Consider the following 6,478-nt stretch of genomic DNA (forward strand, 5'->3'; position numbering starts at 1 on the left):
TATCGAGCTTGAGGGGCAAAAAAGAAATAGTCATTGTTTTGTAGGATGAGTGCATGTACATAAGCAAATAGTTATTACCAAATAGCCTCCACTCTTTCTCCTTTCTCTAGCATCATCCCTTGGCCACCTTCTCCCATTTTCCTCTTCCTCTCGAACCTCCACCTCCATCTCTAGCCTTCCTTACCCCAATTAGTTCTTCGTGAGGTGATAGCTCCAAAACCACACTCTAGTTGTAACGAAGAAGGATGGAGGTGATTAGGGAGGACCTAGTGTATGTGATATATCTTTTAGAGAGATTGGGGGGGGGGGGGGGGGGGTATTGAATGTTTATCTAGCAACACATCATGCCTCTGAGGGAGAGATTGAGAGTAGGAGAGTAACTAGCAAGATGTGGTTGAATTCTCTCTCTCTCTCTCTCTCTCTCTCAATCTATATATATATATATATATATATATATATATATTCCAATGTGGAATATTTCGAAGCATTCTCCTTGATTGTTATGCAGGTTCAAGTATATGGATACAATAAATCTTTACTTTCTTTATAGACATAAATTTTATATAAAGATTTGCATTTGCATGGTTTTTAGGGATTTAAGAGAGGGAGAGAGGGAGATAGAGATTAAATTTTATTTGTTGCATACATGGATTATCTACACATGTTGTTTGTTTTATGGTTTTATACAAATAAAGGAGTATGCTCGTATGTGTTAGCTTGCATTTTGACAATTTGGCCCTTATCTACAATTGCACTATGCAGTCGGTGCTTTTCATAGCATGTCCCAATGAGATTCAACCAATCTCCTATATCCAGCTAATTTTATCTTCCCCATCCAAAAGGGGAATATGGACTCAAAAAGGGCCCTTTAGCTTAGGTATTAATGAATCTCCTTATGACAAGAGATTTGAGGTGGACTAATGGGAGAGGGGGTGGTGCACACATTTAATCCACTTCCTTTTTCTCCTTGTCCCTATCATTTATAGATTTCTCCCCTATGTCCCCTTAAAATTGCTCCCCTCTTCCCCCACTTTTACCACCCCATATTAGGTGGGTCCCATTGAATATTCAAAAAGTCACCAATTTTTTGGAAACCCCCCCCCCCCCCCTTTTCTAGAAATGGCTTCCCGCCCTTAAAACCTCTTTTTATGACATGTATAGTCTAAAAATGTATTTTTTTTGTGTCTTTTTGCAAGGCATTCTTCCAGTCTGGTCATTTTCTTACCTCCATTCCACAAATCTTCTCAACTTTCTATGCTCCTAGCTTCTCTCAACCATAGCCACACAACCCTCGGCTTCTCTCAACAATAGCCACATAACACCCAGCTTCTCTCTTTCTTCCATGGTCATTCTCTTGCCTCCATTCCATAAATCTTCTCATATTTCTATATTGACACAGTCATAGCCACACAACTCCTAGCTTCTCCTAGCCATAGCCACATAGCACCCATCCTCTCTCTTTCTTCTAAGCATACCCATAGCCACATAGCCCCCATATTCTCCTAGCCATAGCCATCCAACACCCAACTTCTCTCTTTCTTTCATGGTAATTTTCTTTTCCACAAAAGTTCTCATCTTTCTATGCTCATACAACCATAGCCACACAACCCTCCTTACTTCCATTACCATTTCAATGACATCTATCTACATGCCAGCCAAGGCGACCATGTGATTCCATATTTGGTGTCTATATACACAATACAAAGAATGAACATGGAAAATGGGAAGGAGTATTGTTCAAGAAGAATTCATGGGTCTACATGCAACCTTCAACAATAGGGCCTCGTTGAGTTTGTTGTCGTGGTGTACTACAAAATCATTGGAAGGGCAGAATGCTTGGGTTTAGGGAGGCTCGAGATGATAGTCGTTTTGCATCGGTTCAACATGTGTATTGTGTGAAGGACTTGAAGCTACCTCCTGATACTACTCAACAATTCTTCCCCTCAAATCATAAGTCACTACTTTTATGTTCTTAACTTCTCATGGTTTTTTATGTTTTTACTTTTTCTCTCCTGTTAGGCATCTTCCCTTTGAATCTAATTGAGGATTGGCCTTTGGACATAGAAAACTTTGCATGTGGATGTGGCTAAGATAATGATGATTGGAAAGTCATTGTAATATCTTTTACATTGCAATTTTTTTTTTCTATAAGTTCATGTATATAGTGCCTACATCAATTGATTTGTATGGTTCTTTTGAATTACTTTCTTGTCCATCTCTCAATTCTTTGAAATGGCCCATTCTAGATGAGTGGATGCTGCAAACATTAAAAATAAAGATCATACGTGACATTCATAGCTGCTTGAGATTCAGGAGAGCTTCAAGATCAGTGGATCTTTTATGGTTTGTACCAATTTATATTTTTACATTTACCTTCAAAAGCACTAATGCACATCAATGTCCCTCCATGTTCATTTGTAAGAATATAATTAAGGACTTTCTTGATTCCAAATTTGAAGAAGGATGGAATGAGGTGAGTGGGGTGAACAAAGATAACAACTTTTCATGCAAAGTGGTGGTCTCTAGTGTTACCTTTTGTTACTTGATTGCATGTTCATTATTGTACATGTGCTTCTATTACCACAACATTGGATAAAGAAAGCATGCCAATGGATTCCCTTAAAGTCCACCAAAGACATGGGACAAGCATTTGATATTCAAATTCATATGCCAAGTAAAATGATAGAGTCAATTACAGTGAGTGAATTTTGGAGTCTCCTAAATCTAGGAGAGCATCGTGTCTTGATAGGAAGTGTTCGTAGTATTGAGAGCTTTAACTTTTATCTCAATGGGTAGGAGGTGAGCTTGTTTAATATTAGAATTTTTTAAATTTTGGTTGAGACACAATATTTCAAATCTTATTTGTTTTTTTTCTTTCTGATGGGTAGAAGAATGAAAAACAATTGTATGTTATCGAGTGCTTTGCAAAAAGTCAAAGTTTGTATACAAATTGATGTATAAAAAATTTACAATGAGTAGATCAAGAGATTTTTTACTTTTATTTATTTATTTATTTTAATTTTAATTTTTCATGATTTGGTTATTTTTAAAAAATCTATTAAAAATTTAGTGGATTTTTTAAATCTAAAACTTTAAGTCCATGGTCTATAAAAACCATTCATTTGGTCTCATTTTCATTTTCACTTCTCGTTTCCCAAGTACCCTTATACTTGCCTCCTACACCTCTTCTTCCATAATGGATCACACTCTTAACAGCTTCATCCAATTTTTTCAAGGTATGGAATTCATCAAGAGATTAGATCTTTACAATATCTTTTGTCCCAATGTCAAGTACTATAATATGGTGCATGGTGTAAGCTTGCAATATCCTATCAAGCATATGAACACATACTTATGAGAGTATACTATTGAGTTCAAGGATTCTGATGAGGAATGGATGTCCTACAATCTCTTGAAGTACATCAAGGGCACAAAGGCATTTCATAAACAACTAGGCTGTTTTTGTGCAAACCTCACCCTCGCATACTTTAAGTATCTCACTCTTCGATAAACTAGGGAATGCGACTTTGATCAACATGGCACTAACTATCTCTCATGGACTAGCACTTCATTGTGTTACTCAATGAAGGTGAGGATCCCCTTGCAGTCACAATGGATATTTAGGAGGCATATTAAAGGATGTACCTAATCGAAAGCCTTCAGCAGTAGTGGGCAATACCAGAGAGGAAGCAAAGGCTGTAAAAGAGATAAAAGCTCTAGAACTTATGATCGATAGAGCTATACTTGATGTAGATAGTGTTATGAATTGCGTGGTGGGGTGAGTTGCTTGAGATGGTGTGCCAAATACACACCATATACACAAGAGGAAGCTCATTCAAGAACACAAGAAGAGAGATGGAGGCCACAACGTTTTCTTGCTCGTTTTTTCTTCTTCTTTCTCATACAATATAATGTACACAAAGTATAGATAAGATACAACATGAAAGAAAGTGGCCCACAAAGTATAGTGCATAACTTACTATACTAATTGATTAGCACTATAACTATATCAGTTGTAGGTAGGTGCAACAAACTAAATATCATAAGTGATAAGTCTGGCTATGTGAAGATCATAATGACCACCAACATGCTAAGTGTAGATGTGTAGACACATTTAACTAGGTGGTCCATCATCAATGTCTGCATGTGTTGAGCTTTCAATCTTAATACTCCCCCTCAAGCTCAACTGTATCTTTGTAACTCCAATTCAGCTTCAAAAATTTTAAAGCTTATTTGCACCCAATGCCTTTGTGAAAATGTCAGCTATCTGATCCTGTGTACTGACATATACCAAGTTAATCTCTCCTGTAAGTACATTCTCTCTCACAAAGTGGTAATGCATCTTAATGTGTTTTGTCCTAGCATGGAACATTAGGTTCCTAGCTAGTTGTATGCTGCTCATGTTGTCACAATGAATGATAACTTGACCATCACCCTACACATCCAAATCACCCAATAACTTTTATAGCCATAACACCTCACATGCTACAATATCAATATCTTTGTGCTTAGCCTCTGCACTTGATAAAGTAAGTGTATGTTTCTTTTCGCTACTCCACGTAACTACTACACTACCAAGGGAAAACATGAATTTGATGGTAGATCTTTTGTCAGACATGCTACTAGCCAATCTACATATGTGTTTCTAAGCACCTATATATCCTTACCTACCTCATTAAAAAGTCCATAATGCAAAGTGGACTTCACATGTCTCAATATGTGTCTAACTATATCCAAATGAGACTTTCTAGAGATATGCATAAATTGATTAACAAGGCCAACAATGTAACTCAAGTATGGCCTTGTGATAGTCCAAGCTAATCAATCGTGGAACCTAATTCACTTGAGTTACAATTCCTCATTTTGACAATGTATTGTGTGTTTGACTTGCGTTCACCATAGCCAATCTAGCTCTAGATCCGTGTTTCTCAACACAGTATCATAGCCATGGTTGAGCTAGGTAGCTAGTGGGCATACTTCCCAAACTTTACCTCTCTCACTCTCATCTCTACTCAAGCCATCAAATCATCTACTTCCTAGATGCAATCTGAAAGCTATCTGAGAAGATCTGTTGTGTGGGCTAAGTGTTGCAAGGAAAAGAAAACATGACAGTGCTGTTTGCGTGTTACAGAGAAACTCCAAGGCAAGCAACACTGAAATAGGAGAAGGGGAGAAGTATATTGACCCCATCACTTGATTCTTCCACGTGCTCTCTAAGGGTTTGGCCATTGCCTTTTACATCTTGTCTTTCGTTATTTGCAATTCATTTTGTCATCACCATCTTATTTGCGGCCTTAGACTTCTGGGTAGTCAAGAATGTTAGTGGCTTATTCTTGTTGGCTTACAATGGTGGAATGAAGTGAATGATCAAGGCGAGAGTGTTTGGCGGTTTGAATCTCTAGATCAGTAGGAATTGACAAGGCTGAACAAAAAGGATTCCTGGCTATTTTGGTGGATACTTTACCTCAATGCTGCAGTGTGGGTAGCTCTTGGAATTATTGCAATCATAAGTCTCAATATTGATTATCTTTTGGTGGTTGGAGTATGCTTGGCATTGAGTATTGCAAATCTCATTGGCTTCACAAAGTGCAAAAAAGATGCCAAGAAACAGATTCAAGCCTTTGCATCTCAAACAGTTACCTCACATGTTGCATTTGTAGTCGACCTTTAGTGTAGTTTAAGTATCTTAGTTTTCAATCGGTTCATTGTATTGATCAAATATGATCCTATGGAGGCAGTGTTCCAATTGTGGAATTCTTGGTTGAGGTTTATTGTTTTACCTTTCATAATCCTGGATATGGGGCTGTAGAGAAATTTTTGGCTGGTGTAAATAGCATTATGTCACAATATTGCTGCTCTTCTAATGAGCACTGTGTTGGGGGTAAAGGCACCTCCGGCCTAGCCACCCGTGTATTACTACACTGACATTCACTGCCACTGCACACTGCAAGTGGCGGGTGCCCGTCACCTTCACTTTATTCTTTATTCTTTTAGTGACAGTTTGAATAAAGGAAGGCCAGGTCACACATTGTGATTGTTGGAGTTCCTATTTCTTGTCTCTCTCTTTCTTGCTCTTGCTCTCCCACCATAGCTCTCGAGTGCAAGCTTCGATCCTTCTCACCTTTCAACTAGTATCAACGCACGGCTTCCCGACTCTTGAGCTTGCCTCGTGGCATTCTCAACTTCCCATTGACTCCCCACTCGCATTGGGTCTCCTTCTCGGCAATCATAGCTCATTCTCTTGAGCTCCCATCACTCCCTGGCTTCCCGAGCTTCTTCCCGGCCTATTGAGGCACCATCAGGGCATTGACATTGAGGTATTGCTTCATTATTTCAGAGATTTATCTCAGTCCATAGGTCTAGGTAAACAGGGTTTTCATAGGTTGTGGGCAGCCATAGCTCACACCTCTTGGAGTTTCCTTCACCTGGATCTTGCTTCCAATCTATCAAGGCTTGCTAAGGCTTGGTGTAGGCCTTC

General features: G+C 38.6%; 1 pseudogene; it reads left to right on the plus strand.

Moving 5' to 3' along the window:
* The first annotated feature begins 2,407 nt into the window (after window positions 1-2,407).
* Window positions 2,408-5,671, plus strand: LOC148015667 (Golgi apparatus membrane protein-like protein ECHIDNA pseudogene; annotated as a pseudogene).
* The last annotated feature ends 807 nt before the right edge of the window (window positions 5,672-6,478 follow it).

The sequence above is a fragment of the Lygodium microphyllum genome, chromosome 24 (assembly GCF_053477565.2).
Source record: "Lygodium microphyllum isolate KBCC chromosome 24, Lygodium_microphyllum_v1.1.10, whole genome shotgun sequence".
Classification (NCBI taxonomy): Eukaryota; Viridiplantae; Streptophyta; class Polypodiopsida; order Schizaeales; family Lygodiaceae; genus Lygodium; species Lygodium microphyllum.